The sequence below is a fragment of the Callorhinus ursinus genome, unplaced genomic scaffold (genome assembly GCF_003265705.2).
Source record: "Callorhinus ursinus isolate GAN/ISIS: 27379988/994484 unplaced genomic scaffold, GSC_fseal_2.0 scaffold5, whole genome shotgun sequence".
In the NCBI taxonomy this organism is placed as follows: domain Eukaryota; kingdom Metazoa; phylum Chordata; class Mammalia; order Carnivora; family Otariidae; genus Callorhinus; species Callorhinus ursinus.
In genome coordinates, this window is record NW_027397067.1 from 35,799,680 (window position 1) to 35,818,107 (window position 18,428).

The 18,428-nt window shown below is 35.7% G+C and overlaps 1 long non-coding RNA gene across 1 annotated transcript in view; it reads right to left on the bottom strand.

Annotated features, from left to right (window-relative positions):
• LOC141372742 (uncharacterized) overlaps nucleotides 1–16,097 on the bottom strand; it is a 202,984-nt gene extending 186,887 nt beyond the window's left edge. Inside the window, exon 1 of the long non-coding RNA XR_012378145.1 lies at nucleotides 16,007–16,097. This is a non-coding gene — a long non-coding RNA (uncharacterized lncRNA). The remainder of the gene's footprint in view (nucleotides 1–16,006) is intronic.
• Between the last annotated feature and the right edge of the window lie 2,331 nt (nucleotides 16,098–18,428).

Genomic DNA, 18,428 nt, shown 5'->3' on the forward strand with positions numbered 1-18,428 from the left:
TGGTATTAGAATCATACAAAACCATTATCAACTAGACTTCTCAGTTGTTTTATCTCATTTCCAGCTTTTGTATTTGGTATCTTTATTATTCTAATTATTTTTAATGCTTTATAATTTCTTAATTTTGCTGTAACATGTTTTTTCCTTGAATTTTCCTATGTTAAATAATAACTTCTTATATTGCATAAGAATAAAGCAATAAGCAAAAAGCCAGGAAAAAAAAAGATCAAAGAGTGAACAGGAAAAACAAAGTCATAAATAATTTAAAATTACCATAATCTTTTGCTTTTTAATTCTCTGTGAAATAAAGGAAACACTTTATGTTACATTTTATTTTTAGATAAAGAGTTCATTTGATCTACTAGAGTCAACACATTTTGAGTATTTCTCTTAGCATTTTTTTTTTAACTAATACTTCCCTACCCCAACACTTCAGCTCTAGTCTTTCTTTTCCTGTCTGTGGACTCTGCCACAAACCCTAACTATACCAACCAAGCCCACAGTGTGAGCCTGGACCAAAGTGCCTGCATATCCCTACTCCACCTGATAAGGAAGATTTTTCTCATCCTATGACCCCATCTTATCACAGGGCCTCAAGCAGAGTAATATTAAAATAATTAGATAGGACCTAAAGAATGTCAAATGAGTTGTTAAATAAAATTCAAAGAAAGACAAATATTACTCATGTTTTAGTTGTATTAGGACTCTTCTGAGTTCTATTTAATTTCCTCTGGGTTTTGAATCATTGAAGAGTGAATTTTTTTTAACAGTAGCATAATCAGATGTTACAAAAAAGTTAGTCCAAACTCTGGTGATTAGCTCAGATGGTCGTGATGATAGAAACATTCAATTTGTTGCTTTGCTAATGGGTATACCTAAAGGTTTTTTTTTTTTTTTTGGTAAAGATTTTATTTATTTATTTGTCAGAGAGAGAGAGAGAGAGAGAGAGAGAGAGTGCAAGCAGAGGGCGTGGCAGGCAGACGGTAGAAGCAGGCTCCCCACTGAGCAAGGAATCTGATGTGGGACTTGATCCCAGCACCGGATCATGACCTGAGCCGAAGGCAGGTGCTTAACCCACTGAGCCACTCAGACATCCCCATACCTGAGGTTTTATTTATACTACCAATGTAAGCAAATTATTTCGACTGAACATTTATTTAAATTGCCCCTGTCACTTTGGATAGAACTAGCAGCGGTGGGTAATAATAAAAATGTGTGTATATTCATCCATATACACATGATTCTAAATAAAGTATTTTCCTTTAATATGCACATATTAAACCCAGACTTTATGTAAAAAAAAAAAATAGCAATTTTAGAGAAAACCTAATGTTTCTGCCTATCTCCTCCCCAAGGCTCTTATTACCATCTTACATACCTTGCTCTGTCAACTTCTTTCTCTCCATCTACTGTCTCTATCCCCACCTACTTTTTCCTATCAGCATTTAAAATTCATTAAATATCTTAATAAATAAACAAAATATTTCACAAATTCATCTATTCACTAAAAAAATAAACACATAGTGGGGAGCGGGAATGGGTAAAGGGGAGTGAGGGAAACAGTCTTCCAGGTATGGAATGCAAAAATTACAGGAATAAAAGGTACAGCATAGCGAATATAGCCAATGGTACTGTAACAGCACTGCGTAGTGACAGATGGTAGCTACTGTAGCATAATGTACAGACTTGTCCAATCACTATGCTGTACACCTGAAACTAATGTAACGTTATGTGTCAACCGTACTTCAATAAAAAAGGAAAATAAAGAAATTGCCAATTAAAAAAAGAGGAAAACAAGCAAAGTCTGAGTAACTTGCATATCCAAGAGTATATGTATACATGATGACTAAATGTAATGCAACATTAGACAGGCTCCTTGAAAAGAACACTAGGCAGAAACTAAGAAAATCTGAATAAATTATGAACTTTAGTTAACATGAATTTATCAGTAATAGCTCAGTAATTATAACAAACATACCATACTAATATAAGATTAATAATAGGGAAAACCGTGTGGAGTAGATGCAAATTCTGTGTACTAACTTCAAAATTTTTCTTTAAATCTAAAACTGTTCTAAAAAGAATTTTTTTTTGAAGTTTGACTTTTTGGTCTATCCTCATTCACTTTGCAAAATGTTTTCAGGGTTTATCCATGTTGTAGCCTTCATTCTTTTTATGCCAGATAAAATTCTACTGTATGGATATACTAAAAAACAAACAAACACAGAAACAAACAAACAATAGTTTATGTATCAAGCACTAAGTTCTGGATAAAACAGAAATAAACATGAGTATTATGACCCTCATGACTTTACTGGCTAATGGGGAAAACTGAAATTAAATAAGTATTTGCAGAAATAGAACACATAGGATGTTACGGAGATAATAGCATGATGACCCATGTTTCTTCCAGATGTAACCCTAATTTACCCTCCTTTTGGGAACCAAATTTCTTGAAAGAAATACCTTCACCCTCTGTCTACAATTCTTTTCCTCCGGTTCACTTCTCATCTGACTAAATTCTGATTTCTGACCATATCGTTCAGTTGAGATTGTTTTCACCAAGGTCATTAAAGACTTCTTGTTGCTAAATCATATAGACTCAGATAAAGGGAAAAACTTTAGTCTGGGGTAGGATGATCGGGGAAAGTGTCCCAGAATAAGTGAAAATCCTCTTAAATGTAGAAACTGAAATTACTCACCACACATTAATTGTGATGAATGTAAAAAGGCACTAACTTAATCAAAGAAATATAAACTTTCAAATCTAGAAAGATAAATCCAAGGTTGCTCAAGTTTCCAGAGAGAGAAAAAAAAAATATGCCTACAGAAGAATGAGAACAGTCACTCAACTTATCAGTGGGAGAGTCCTTTCAATGTTTTGAGGGACAATGATTTAACCCTAGAACCTATAGGAGCTACTGACTAAATGTAAAGGTAAAATAAAAAATTACCAGGATTCAGAAACCCTCCCCACTATATAACTTTTCTTCAGAAGTTCCTTGGGGACATACTCCCATATTCCATAAAATGAGAGAATAAAAACAAACTAAAAAACACACATGACTTAGGAAATGGTAAATAAAAAAAATTTTTTTTTTTTAAAGGGAAATCCTAAAACATCTATGCTGTCAGGCAGGAGAAAGACAAAATTAAAAGGTTAAAAGGGAGATGGGGAGCTTTGGGAGTATGACTTCCAAAGCAGAATTTTATGAAATAAAAATATGGAGAAATATTTAAGCTACATCAATGCTACAAAATAAAAGGGGTGGGAAGAGGGGGGAAAGAAGGTAACTAAAAACAACCAGAGAAATAAGGCACTTTGTTAAAGATAGCAGAATCACAGATGGAAAAGCCTGTTACTGAATCATCTGGTCAGGTACATTAGATTCTTATGTCGGTAAACAAATAAAATCTCTGAGATCTGGATAGTATCTGTCATCGTACCTAGTACTTCTTTAACTAATGCACCTTCCTAGGTCTATGTAAAGCTTTTTTGGCCTAAATTTCACCTTGTCTGATCTTATAACCCATTTCTTCCCCCTCCTTGATTGCTTTTTCTTCTCACCCTCCCTTATCTTTCCTCTTCTCCCTCTTCCTCCTCCTCCACCTCTTTTTCTTGCTCCTCCTCTTCTCCCTCCTCCTCCTCCTTTTCTATCAAATTTGCCTGGTATAATTTTAGTTTAACTTTTAAAACTCACTTTGTTTTAAATTTATCTATTGTGCATAACAGTCAGGTTTTCGTTTAGTGATCCAATCTGAAACTCTTTAATAGATGAATTTAGACTATTTACATTTATTGGTGTGATATTAATTTTGTTCTTACTTCCTTCATATTATTTTTTATCATGTGATATGTCTGCTACATTTACTTCTTCTGATATTTTGGTTTGTCTTTTCATTTTAGGGTTACCTTTCTAATTAAAATGTAATCCTTTATACAGTTCCCTTACTCCTTTGTTTCCAGAGACAGTACCTATTATTTCCCTAAGAGCAATAAATAAAAGTAACTATCTCTTTTTACTCCTCATCCTTGCCTTATTTTTCTCCACTGTAGGATTTTAGACAATATTATTTTCCTTGCTCTTTATCCTGTATCACCAACAGTTTTGTTAGAAATATGAGGCTAACCTGATGTTTCGCCCTCATTAATGATTTGATCTTTTTGCCTGGTGGCCTGATTTCCATATATTTGAAGACTTGTAATGTTAATTACAATATATTTGTGCTGATCATTTTAAGTCATGTTCTCCTGACATTTAGTGTGCCATTTAAGTATCTACTTAAAAGGCATGCTTTATTTTCAGATTTAAAAAAATACATTCAATTATATTTGTCTGTACATTTACTTTCTTCCTCTTTTTTATAGATTACAATCATGCATCTGGTGGGATTTCTTTTGCCATTCCTTTAGCTATTATTTTCTTCCTAAAATTTTTAATACTTCCTATATGCCATTTTATTTCATTTGACTGTCTAATCTCCCTCCTCTATATTTCTTACTGACATTTCTGCAGTGTTTGCTTTCCCAAATGCTTCTTCCATTTCCTTCATTTCTTTGATTTCTTTTACTTGTTTTCTAAGTTTTGCCAGTTCACATACCATTTCCTACTATTGATATATCATCTTTTTTTTCTGCTTCTTGCATTTCTATTTCATGAATTTCTTTTAAGGTGTGGCTGTTTTATTAAGGTTTTCTATTTCCTCATCATGCCAATATACCTGGTCACACTTTTCACTTGCTCAAGGGCAATGCTTTTTCTGTTCAATATGATGTTAGTAACTAATCACTCTTTGCTTTCTTACATCATTTTTGTATCTATGCTGTTCTAGTTTTTATTTCCTTACCCATGGATGATTAGGGGTTTTTTGAACCACCCCTTTGCAAGTTTTAGAGGAGGCACACAAAGGGATCAAACCAAAGGAGCATTTCAGACTAACAGGTTTCTTAACATACAAGTGTTCTTTTCTCTCTTTCTCCTAAGAAACCGAAGACATCTTGACCAAAAAAAAAAAAAAAAAAAGTTTGTCAGGTGATCTTACTTTAGCTTCACATACTCAGGATTTCAAAATCATACTATGTCCTGGGAAACCTCTTGTGCCAACTCAGCTCACCCCAGTTTTCAACTTGATGTTAGAAAACAGAAAGTACAGATTTTGTACCTCAGAGTCCTTCATTTCCAAAAGGCTTTTGTGTGCTACTACTTTCTGAGATGTACTGCTTCTGGCCCCTCTCAGTGCTGTGATTTTTCTCCACGGCTTTTCAGCTTCATTTCTTCCTGCACAGCTTCTGTGTAACTCCAGCTCTGTTGGCAGCCCTTACCTCTAACACAACACCTGGGGATTATAGTGAGTCCTCATTTTGCTGCCTATGGAGTTGTGGCAGTTTTTGTTTTTGAATAACTTCCAGGAAGAGAAGGAAGGACAGTTGTTGATTTACATAGTCATATTACTACTAGAAGCCTAACCAGATATTTTAAAACAACTAATTTTGACTCCTATTTACTGATTTTTCATTTTTAGAAACTTCTTAAATTTCCTACAATGCAAGAAAAAGTTCAAATATTCTTCATCACTAAGCTCAAAGGTAAACATACTCCTTTTTCTCCCATTCTTGTCACCAGCTAGAACCCAAAACTTGACATTTACTGTTCACCTCTTTGTACTCAGTAGCCTTTGTCTTACATTTTTCCTTAAGCTCTTCCCTTCAGTTTACCTCCTAATTCAGGCAAATGAAACCGGAAACCACCCCTCAGGTGATGGCCACTGCCCTGACAAGACCTCCCCTGGCCCAGACCACCCAAACCTTTTGAGCTAAACCCCCAACTCCTGCCTGCACAGATGGATCATGGAGTGACCTCTGGAATGATCTACCATTACCTTTACCTCATTATAATACTAAAATCTCCAACCAAGGAGGAGACTCGACCTCATTTACATAACATGCAATATACATATAGGCATGTTTCTTTAAGGCACATGTACAACCTTACACCCACCTTTACATATGATGAGAAGGGCTCCCTGTTTAAATATTCATCCTAACCCTAAAAGGAACCCATTCACCTTCTTGGTGGGGGGGTGGGGGTGGGGGGAGTCACAGCTTTGGAAGCTATTCCCTGTGATCTTATTAGTTGCAAATAAAAGTTTTCTTTGTGCAACAGCTCAACCTGGTGAAGTTTCTGACTCACCAAAGCAAGCTCATGTTGGTTCAGTTACATTTCCCATTGTGCTTTATAATTTTGCTATTTTATTAAAATAATAGTCAGTGTTGGGGCGCCTGGGTGGCTCAGTTGTTAAGCATCTGCCTTCGGCTCTGGTCATGATCCCAGAGTCCTGGGATCGAGCCCTCCATCAGGCTCCCTTCTTGGCGGGAAGCCTGCTTCTCCCTCTTCCACTTCCACTGCTGTGTTCCCTCTCTCGCTGTCTGTCTCTCTGTGTCAAATAAACAAATAAAATCTTTAAAAGAAATAAAAATAAAAAACCCTAAAAAAAAGTCAGTGTCCACATAGATGTTGTTAGGTAGTAATAAAAGAAGCTATAGGGATATATTTCACTTCTTGTACTTTAAAAAGATTTTTCTGGAATTAAATGTTCACTATTTTTTGTTTGCTTGCTAGTCTACTATGCATCTATTAACTAACTCCCAAATTCTTACTGTGATCTTCTTCTCAGTAACTGGATATATAAATTCCATTTTCTCATGAAGGTATTCCTCCTGTATCACTCCATCTTTCTGCTCCAGTGCCATTTGTACAAACGCTAGTCCTGTGTTTTATCTTAGGACTTCCCTTGGAATTCTCTGAGTTGACTTCCTGTTGGATTTCCATGTATTCCTTTTTATTAGTTACATATACACTGCCTAACAGCTTTCAAGAAAGTGTATATGAGTGATAATTTTAAGAAGTTGCATGCCTAAAAATCACTGAATTCTACTTTGATAAATACATTGGCCAGTAGAGCAGGCAGATGGCTCCCAAAATTCTTGCCCCTGGTGTGCACTCCCTATATGATTCTCCCCCATGAATGTAAGAGAAGCTTGTGAATATTATGGGATATTACCCTACGACCAGGTTACATTATTATATGGAAGAAAGGGTTTCACAGATGTTTTATGGTCCTAATGAGTTGGCTTCATTGAAAAATATAGTATCCTGTATGGAACTGACTTATTTAAGTGAGTCTGTTAAGAGAGGTCTGAGAGATCTGAACAAGAGGACAGTCTCTTGCTGGCTTTGTTGTGGAGAGGGCACAAGGCAGATATCAATGAATGGCCTGCAGATGTATAGTCTTTGGTCAACAGTCAGAAAGTGGGGATGTCAGTCCTACAACCTCAAGGGCTGAATGTGGCCAGCAACCAGTGAACCTGTAAAAGAGGTGAGCCTCAGATGAAATCACAGCCCTGGCAGACACTTTTAGTACAGTCTGGTGAAAACCTGACAGATGTAATGACTTTTTAAAGCCACTAAGTTGTGATAATTAGTTATGAAGCAAAAGAAAAACATACATCCAGGCTGAGAATTCTAGACTGAAAATTATTTGCCCTCAGATTTTATAAAGTATCACCTCCATTTTGTTAAGATTATGGTGTTACAGTCGATAAGTATGATGGCATTCCAACTCCTGATATTTTTCTATGTGACCAGGGATTTTTTTTCTTTCTCCCCAATTCTGGAAGCTTCTAGAGCACTTTAAACCCAGTGGTCTAAAATATAATGATTAGGTATAAAGAGAATCTTTGTTCCATCATATGTTGGTTACTTGATGGGTTCTTTTCTTCTTCAAATATGTGTCCTCAGTATTAAGAAATTCTCCTCACTTCTGCTTCTCTTTTTCTTCTCCTCTTCCTTCTTGATTTCCCATTCCCATTATAATTTGGATGTTGAAAATCCACATCTACCCCTCTTCACTTTCTGATCTTTTATATTTTTCATCTTGGTATTCTGGTTCTACTTTCTCTGAAATATCTTCACTTTGTTTTCTAACGTTTTTGACTACTTTTTAAAAAATGTTCTTGTATTTAATATTAACAACTCTCCAGAGAGCTCTTTTTTTATAGCATTTGTATGTAGTAATCCTCTTATCTATGGACATCAATTATAATTTTTGTGAGTGTTCTCCTACTGTCTTCATTGTCTTTCTTTCCAATTTCCTTTTTGTCTGTTGGGATCTGTTTTTTATTGTTGTTTAAAATATTAGAGACTTTTTCAATGGTGAAAGGCCCCTTGACCCTCCCTTTATGTTTAACGGTAAAACACTAAAATGTTCATTGGAAATTCCTGCATTTGGGTAGAGCCTCTTGGGGTATGGGCTTTACTACAGGATGATGAACAAAGGACAGGCTTTTTAATGGGGATTCAATATCTGTATTGTAAGACAAAACAAAATTACCACTGCAAAAGAAGTGGTCAATTTTCTCTTGCAGTGGTCAATTTTCCCAGAAGGGAATCCTCTCATTTCATAATCTTTCCTGCTATGTTCTATGAAACAAGGAGGGAAGGGACTAGAGAGTCTTGCCTTTTATATGGAATTTTTGGGGTAACACCTTCATACTTAATGAAGCTTGTTGTCTGTAGATGCAGAATCTCTTTGATTCAAATGCTCCGGAGAGCAAAACTATAGTCTTTTGATCTTGGGAGGGAGAGGGATTGCCTGAATTGCTGGTGAAAGAGGGAATCCAGAGGTACATCTACTTCTTAAACAGACTTTCAATCCATCAAGCTATTTTAAAATCTCCCTGAGTGTGATCTTCAGGGTTTCCTAATACCTTCAACTCATGAAGTTTGCAGTTAATCTATAGAGATGAATTTATGTACCTCTTAATATCCTGCACTTAGCTTTCCTCTCTCTCCATGTCCTAATTCAGATGACATTTGTCCATTTTGGGGGTTACAGAATTTGTGAACACCTGTCAACAGTTGCCATCTTTGGGCCTATCCTCATTATTTTTGTTGAAAGTATGATATAATATCTACACAACAATCTTTGTAGCTTCAAATTCTTTATGCATCCACTTTATTTTATTCAGTGTTTTTTTCCATTATACAGTCTTTTACTTAATGAGGATAGAAAATAAATTCTCAATTTTCTAACAGAAATAGTTCATCTACACCATAGTCAGCGAAGATACATTTCAATCAAAATAATTTCAAGTGTTACTGATATTACCCTCTTGATAAATAAAATTAAATGGAAAATTCATGAATCGTCCTGAAAAAATAACAATTGAAGCCAATATTTTTTTTAAAAGATTTTATCTATTTATTTTGGGAGAGAGAGAGAAAGCACACAGGCGGTGGGGGGAGAGGCAGAGGCAGAAGGACAGGGAGAAGCAGCCTCCCCGCGGAGCAGGGAGCCCATGTGGGCCTCGATCCCGGGACCGTGGGATCATGACCTGAGCTGAAGGCAGATGCTTAACCGACTGAGCCACCCAGGCACCTGACTGAAGCCAATATTAACATGAGAGTTTAAATTAGAATAAACCTTCTTTCTGTAATTTTGTTTTGTCTTACAATAAAGAGGTATGTAGTTTCTTTATAAGTCCAATTATTCAGAGAGATCAACCGTTTAAAATGTTAAAATTTCACTGATAAAAACACATTCCTTTTTAGACACAGACAAGACTGAAATTCTACCTTTACTCATGCACTTTTTATTAAAAAAACTAAAAGTTGTGTGCATCTGATTCTTCTTACTCTGCTTAACCAAGTGTGTTTGGATTATCTGTATTTGGGGAAAGATGTTTTGGCAAGGATTCTTCATAATTTCACTTTAAGTATAGTAAATGTATGTGATGCAAACAGTAAATACTTGTTTGAAATTGTATAAGATACTAATAGAAGATTTTCGGTTTGTTGAGTGAATGGGTAATGGAATGAACAAATGTAGATTAAAGATACAGAATTTCATCACTGAACTTTACATAAAGGCTTTTATATTTCATAGGTACATTCAATTCTTTGAGGGCAATTCTTATACTTACGAATTCATTTTCTTATATTTTATGTTTATTAAACATAGTCCTATTAACTAATATATCCTGAATATTTAAACAAATATTTTAACACCATCAAAGAAGCTGGAGGAAATTTGGAGAGAGGAGTTTCTAATAGATGGAACTATTGATAATAAAACTATTTCTTATTAAAGGATTAACATATTCCAAGTAAGGCATTATATATTTCACACATATTAAGACTGAAAAATGACAAGGTGAGCAATAGCACTTGCTGACAAGAGAAATACTGGTGAAAAGTTATAGGAATGTTTGAAAAATAAAGGTGGAAATGATAGTTAGGAGAGATAAATGTTGAAAACTTCAAATGCAGCATTATGTGAGCAGGAGTCTTGTTAATTTCCTTTCTCCCTCTATTATTTTTTCAGTTCCCATTTGGTTTCTATCTTAGTCTGAGAAATAAAACCTTTTTACAAAACTACCAAGAAAATTCTCATGTTGATAATTTTAGCTAAATCAAAACCAAAAAATATCATTTTGTGGGAAAATCTCCTTCCCAAAGAGTATGGATTTTTGACCAATTTTGTATATGCAGGGATTTTGGAGGGTCTCACCATCCCATTTCTGCATTTATACAAACTTGACACAATGTTGCAATGATGAAGAAGTTCAACTACAATGATGTTTACATCTACCAGTCACTAAGAACTGCATTATTGAAAATTAATCTTTGATTCGGAAAATTTTACATACCAAGATGGATCATAAATTTTATTCTCCAAAGTAAGTTATCCCAGCAAAGAGTTCTAAATAAATCTATTGATCTTATTGTTTACAATGTAAAAATATTGATACATAATAGCAAAACCAATTACTTCTAGAATTTTTTAAGAAAAAAATTTGTTTAATTTTGCCAAAACAGAAATAGGTAAAATTTATCTAAGGTTAGGAATACAAAATTAGAAAACAAAATATTACATAGATATATCTTTTCAATCATGTCAAAATAAGATTCTGAATGTCATTGGTAACATTAATCTGGCTATGCTCTATATTATAAAGATAGGGAATTTTGAACTTCTGAATCTTAAAAAATCTATTTGTTATCACAGCAACCCAATTCTGCAAAAAAAAAAATAACATACTTTTATTGTTAGCTGTGTCTTTATGCTTAACTAGTTTAAAATGGAATCTGAACCCAAAAAAGGGGATTAATATAATTTAGAGTTACAAAACTAGCAACATATTTTATAATTTAGTCACACAGTAATTTTATCTTTTTGAAGATGATATGGGATCAATAGATGCAATAACAGTGTCATTAAGAAGAGGAAATGGGGGACACTTGGGTGGCACAGTCTATAAGGTGGCCTACTCCTGATTTTGGCTCAGGTCATGATCTCAGGGTCCTGCAATTGAGCCTGACGTTCAGTGTGGAGTCTGCTTGAGGATTCTCTCCCCCACTCCCTCTGCCCCTTCCTCTGCTCCTCTGCGTGCTCTCTTTCTCTCTCTCTCTCTCAAATAAAGAAATCTTTAAAAACAAAAAAGAGGAAATAGAAAATGTTATAATCCAAGAAGTTTAGATGGAAGTGAACATCTAATTAAGTAATATTTAGATAGTGTGAGTGCCCAACTGGCCAGAGATTAATACTGTCATCTGGTTTTCACTTGCATGCTAAAAAATGTTTCTGCTCTTGGGATGCATCAGATTGCTACAGAACTATTACATATCCTTTATGTAATGAAAGTCTAGTCATTTCTTTATGTAACTAGATTTTTTTTTTAAGTAGTCTCCATGCCGAGCATGAAGTCTAACGTGGGGTTTGAACTCACGACCCTGAGATCAAGACCTAAGCTGAGAGTCAGACACAACCAAGTGAACCACCCTGGTGCCCCTGTAACTAGATTTTTAAATGACTATAAAAAGAAGGAAAATATCAAGATGTTTTTGTCCTCTTCTATTCATCATAACACATTCAGAAATCTTTTATATTAATAATTTATCCCTTACTGTACCACTCTTGTACAAATTTCCCCAGGCCTAAAGTTATTTAAAATTTGACCTGTCTTATACCTTAGTTTCAAAGGGCAGACATATAAAATACCTGAGGAGAAACTCAGAGCTATCACTAATATTCACAGCTATAAGTCCCAAGGAACAAATACATTCCATTTCTCTCCTTGAAACTCTCACCCTCACTAGATTTCCTTTGCAGATTTTGCCTTTCTATTAAATCTTTTTTTACTCTTTTGTCAGGTCCTACTCTTCAGGCTCTCTTAATTTTTGGTGTTCTCTACTGTTCTTCACAGTCTTCTATTCTTATTCTGTAAATTCTCAGTAATTTTATTTTTACCCAAATCTTCAACAAACATCATTGTATCTATGGCTCCCAAATAGGGGTTCTCAATCTAATCCAAATCTCTAAGGATGAATTCCTTCTAGGAACATTTAGCCAGATATTCCACAGATACCTCAAAAACTTAGTACCCATTCTCCTGGGAATAAGTCTCTGCATCTCCTGCCCTGTATTTTCAAAGCAAAAGGCAACTGTATTGGAAGGTTCTTCTGCCATCATGGGAGAAAGACATGATTTCAGACAAGGACAACTGAATTACAGAAGTAGTTAGGTAGGGGCACCTGGGTGGCTCAGTCAGTTAAGGGTCTGACTTTGGTCCAGGTCATGATCTGGGGGGCCCTAGAATCAAGCCCTGCATTGGGCTCCCTGCTCAGGGAGGTGTCTGTTTGTCCCTCTGCCCCTCCCCGCCCCCCGGCACCTCCCCAACCCGGGCTTGTGTGCTCTCTCTCTCCCAAATGAATAAATAAAATCTTTAAAAGAAGAAGTAGTAGTAGTAGTAGTTAGGTAAGAGAAGGGCAATCTAATTATCTCGTAAAATCCTACCTCAGAATAATATGTAAGGAAGAAGCATTTTCCAGTATTGGCAGTTATTTTTGTTTCATCTCTTTCTGAAGGTTCTGAAGAATTAGCATGGTATTTGAAACAGTAAAGCATATGGAAACTGGGGAACTGTCTACCTGTAGATCTAGATAATCTGCCTGAAACATGACACCAATTTTGTTGACAACTAAATGAACACAGCATGTTATAAATGCAATAGTTTGTTTTTTTATAAAATGTTTAATAATATCTAACTAAATTCCTAAAATTTTCAGTTTCAATAATTTTATTTTAAAATTTTATATTCATTTAGTATACTTTGACTTTTAATTTTCAAATTTAAGAAAAATAATTTTTTAAAGTATCTTACTTTTTTGCCTTCAATTTACATTTTGGATGAAGCTTATATTTAAATTGTACATAATTCAAATAGAATTATATTCTATTTTCAATTATTTAAATCATTCAGTGAGTACAGTTCAACATGATGATAGTAATTGAAAGTACAAAAGTATAGCCCAGAAAAGCTAAAAGATAAAAAGAGACAAGATAAATAAAAAGTTTTCCTGGATAAAGCATATTTTTCAAAGTAGAACAGGATGTATATATATATTTTTTTTAACAGTTCCTTAGCTTGGCTTATAACTTTTAAATATTTAGAAATATGGCATGTGGGCCTCCATTTGTACTCTTGCCATAGGCTCTAAAAATGTAAAAGGTAGGCCTTCTCAAATTCTTTGTATTCACAACCTAGCTTAATATTTTCCTCCAAATCTACCTTGCTTCATAAATTTTCCAACTTGATGACACAGCCCTTCACCCAAATACTTAAACCAGAAACCAAAGTATCACGCTAATTCTTCTTCACACCTAACATATCTAGTCACCAAGATTTTATTTCTTAGTCCATTTTTAAAATATCTTTAGAACTGTCCCTTCTTGAGAGATCTTTCCTGATCAGCCTCTCTACAAAGCAGCCTTTCCCACCCTTCCACCCAGTCATACCTTATCTCAATCTAATTTCTTCCTTTTACTTATTAGTTTGGAAATTATTATATTTATGTACTTATTTATCCATGATTAATTCTTACCCTTCTTGGGCGTGTAGGCTCCAAGCAGGTTTATCTAGCTCATCACTGTATTTAGGGGTCTTAGAATAGTATCTGAAACATAATCGCCACTCAAAAAAATAACTTGTTAAATTAATGAATAAATTTTGTGTCCACACAGAATGTTATCATTACTTTTACAGATGCAGTTTAGAATATTCTTTCACTGACTGTTCAGAGACATTCTCTTAAATAACTGGATTTTCTTAGCTGCAGTGCTGATGAATGATGTACCTAAGCAAAATTAGGGTGATAAAAGACACTTGAGTCCTCTAAGAATTCTCTCCTCTTCTGACAATTGTTTGGATTTACTTTATTCTTAAAAAACCACCATCTTTTTAATAACACATGATCATTGTTTTTCTTAACAGGCTTTCTTTTTTTTTTTTCAGGTCTATTTCATTCTGCAAGATAATTTCTTATTAATGATTAGAAAATAAGTAAACTATAAAGTCTGCAAATATAGGTGTTAACCTCTCACATGGTTTTCAATCTTAATTGACCCACATGAATGAAGGTTTTTTTTTTTCAATTGTGTTTTTTTTAAATTTCATGGTTCTTGATGTTGGAAAATAAACGTCAGGTCAAAGAGGGTTCAAGTTATTCATATTAAACACAACCTTGAGATGATATATTGACTAATGTATGTGGTTGTAGACATACGTGTTGTGGTTCTCTAATTCTAATTCTTTGTCAGAAGTAAGAGTTCTCAACATTTCTGGTAAATTCCATTACATTTTTTTCATTCTTCTCTTTCCTATAGGGAGAATACAGGGTTGCTTTTTTTTTTTTTTTCCTTTTTCTCAATTCCTTGCTTTGGCTGCATTATCTCAGTGTATGGAACAGATGGCTTTCAAATTATTGAACTTGTTCTTGAGAAATGTCTTTGGAAATGCAAACTTAGTCAAGAAAACTTTAAGCAATTTTTCACATGGTTTTCATAGAATTAGTCCATGGGACCTAGTTCTGAAAATGGATAACATGATTCATAATAAAGATATTAAACTCCTAATTTCACCTATGTTTTCCTTAACGATTAAGTGCTTTAAAGGCAACGAAAAAGATCTAACTACACTAAGGGTGGATCAATGAATATAAGTAAAGTTTCAAAACGGATTTAAATTTAATTCAGGGAAGCAGAGAAAAGAAACTGATTTTAATTCTCTCCAACAAGTTATTCATTTTCTCTTAGTTTCTTTATAAATTCTTTATATTTTTGGAAATGAGTCTCCATACTCATATCTGAATACTGAAGTAGTGCTCCTGTTTCTGGCTATGCCCCCCACTGTGTCTCTTCTTAAAAGTTACACTTTTTATGTCACTGTCCTTTTCAAAAATTTCAGCGGCCCCAAACTCCAATGATGGCATCTATAGCCTTCACCATTTGAGGCCAATCTGAGGAGTTCAGCTCCTGGTAAGACTTTTCTGTGATCTTTTAGGCCTGGCCGTAATTAATTACAAAGGCTTTAGCAGGGAGGTCTCATAGGGGAAGCGGCCCTCCAGATGCACAACGTAGTGCAGCGCCAGCGCACCGTGGTCTTTGAAGGGGGGGCGGGAGCTTGAAGCCAAGCCTTTGAAGGGCGGGCGGGGCTTGCAGTCAAGGACGCAGGATTCTCCGCCAGTCATATCCCGTGCATATATGCATACCTAGCCCGGACACCTTCGTTCCTAGATCTCCGTATGGGAGACTTTTGGCAGAGGTCCTCAGGCATCTCTGCCAAAGCCTCCCTATGGGAGTGGCTGGGAGGGAAAACTTGGGGAAATTTGTCACTTTCCCTCACTCTGAATCAGTACCCTAGGGTCCATAAAACTGCTGGAACCTTTCGTTTGGAACTGCCTCAACAGTGAGACAACCGCCACCTCTCACTGACCCACCTGGCTCTCCTGTAAGTCTGTAACTGCCCCTGATCCCAGAGGGCAGGGGGTGACAGAAGAAAGAGGTAGGCCACCCCGGATTGTAGGTGGCAGGTTTAACAAGCAAGAGAGCTTACGAGGATTGGGTCTGCCAGTGGCAGCCACAAGAGCACTGTTATCTCCATACTCACCCCCCAAATCTTCACAATTCCCATAGAGGCCTTAGCTGAGTTCAGTCAGTAGCGGGGCAGCTTGCTCTCGAGGCTGCGTCCTTGAAAACGCTCCGGGCTGTGGGAACTTCCGGGCGGAAGTACAGTCCAAGGACGGGCGGTGAGGTTCCCGGATGGTCCAGGGCCTGCTTGCTAGTAGGCTGGCAATCACTAACTCCTCGTGACGTCTTCCGACGAGCAGTGCATGTTTCTTCCAGAAAATGGAACAGGGGAGTCAGTGCTTTCTCCGGTTTAGGCCCTTGTTTCTACAGTAAGTCATTAAAAGCTTCACTGATACTTTACTTTTGGGTTTGTTGCTTTAATCTGCCACTGGGACACCTGGCAGCTCACCTCTCTCCCAGCTCATTTGAGCTTCTGACACAACCTGCCTTCCTCTGGCTGTCATCACTCAGCCTCCTGTGCCAAACCGGGCTTTGGCTTGGCCTCTGGACACGTGAACGTCAAGGCCCAGACAACTTAAACCTTGCTCTCTTTTCTTCTAATGTTCTTTCCGCTTTTCAGTAACTGCCTCAAATGGCCATTCTATTTTTTAAGTTTTTATTTGTTTAAGTAGGCTCCAAGCCTTATGTGGGGCTAAAACTCAGGACCTCCGAGATGAAGAGTCCGGTGCTCTATGCACCGAGCCAGCCAGGCTCCCCTCAGATGGCCATTTTAAATTTCATCTTTTCTGCAGAACTGCCTCCTCTTTAGTTCTCTCCTCACTTCGGTGGGTGATTGAGAAAATTAGTATTAGTATATTTTAAATGATAAAATGAGAAATGTCATTAAAACATTTTAAATTATAAAATTATAGATGCAACCTGGCTATGTTACAGTATATCTGGAAAGGAGGAGAGAAAATTAATAGTCTGTAATCCTATTGCCCTCAGGCAATCTTTATTATCATTTGGGCATGTATCTTAAAGATATTTTTCATTACTATTTCTGAACAGTAAAATAGTAGTTACAAGGTAACTCCCAAGATTTGTTCTCACACCCAACATTATGTAGTTCACATAACTTAATGTTGATATAAGGTCTTCAAAATCATTGTTTTAATGACATTATAATAATTTATAGTGAACTAATATAATTTGCTAAGCTAGCTTGCTAAACATTTGTTTGAAATGCCACTATTTTAGTTATATCAATGTGCTAGCATGGGAGAGGTGGTAGTGATGAGCATATATACCATGTATAAGTCAGGACCAGAGCTAAGGGTACTGCTTTGAAAAATTGGCAACCCCACAAATTACCACAAATACGAATGGGGAAAAAATGAAAATGTGAAGCCTACAATATTATATGGGAACATAGGGTTATTATGATATATTCTTTATATTCTTGGGTTTATAACTAGACTGGAAGTGTTTTTGGATTTTCTTTCTCTTTTTGGAGATTTACATTGTCTTAAGCTTTGCTTCTCCATTAGACTATAGCGGATCCTATTAAGAAAGTCCCTGAGAATTGCATCTCAACATTACAAAATTGACTACCTAGCCCTCTTGTTTGTTCTTATCCCCCAATGCTAGTTTCCCACATAAATACTCAGAGGTGGCTCAGGAATAAACAAAAACAGTTATTTTATTGGTGAAAGTACCCTTTAAAAAGTTCCTTTTGTGCTGGGATCAGAACTACGTTAAGGAAGAACTATTAAGGGGCGAAAAGTTTTGTCTCACAAGCCATAAAAAGCCAAGAAATAAGGGAAAAATACTTTACTGTAAATGATACAACATAATACCTACAAAATAAAATATCTTATTGTTTTAAGAGAAGTAGAAAAAATAGGAAAAACTTTAACAATTGTTCAAGAAATGTTTTTGTCCCCTTATTGTTGAAGCCTATGCACACTGCAGTTTTCCTAGCCTGTGAGCATTTACTATGTTAAGACAACTTGGTGTGCCTGGCTGGGTCAGTGGGAGGAGCATGTGACTCTTGATCTCAGCATTGTGGGTTTGAGCCCCATGTTGGCTGTAGAGATTACTAAAAAAATAAATAAACCTAAAAAAAAAAAGACAACTCATAATATAGTAAAGGTCACGTGTCTTTAAATATGTGAAAGTTATTACATAAAAATGGTGACCAGGAGAACATGAAAGAAGTGGACACAAGTTACAGTAGGAGGGATTTAGATTAGCTATAATAATTTTTATTTTTTCCCCTTAAAAGGGCCTGTTTATACAGACACAGAGAGGCTGTGAAATGCAGTTCCTTATTAAAGTCAATACATCTAGGATACATTTCCATCTATCTGGGATGGTATAGAAATGGTTCTACCTAAAAGCAAGATAAATAGCTAAATTATTTTTATCATTCCAGTCAGTCAACATTATTTTTTAAAACTTAGTAGCTATTAATTTAGTCTCTCCTTGAAAAATAAACAAATAAAAACAATAGAGTTTTG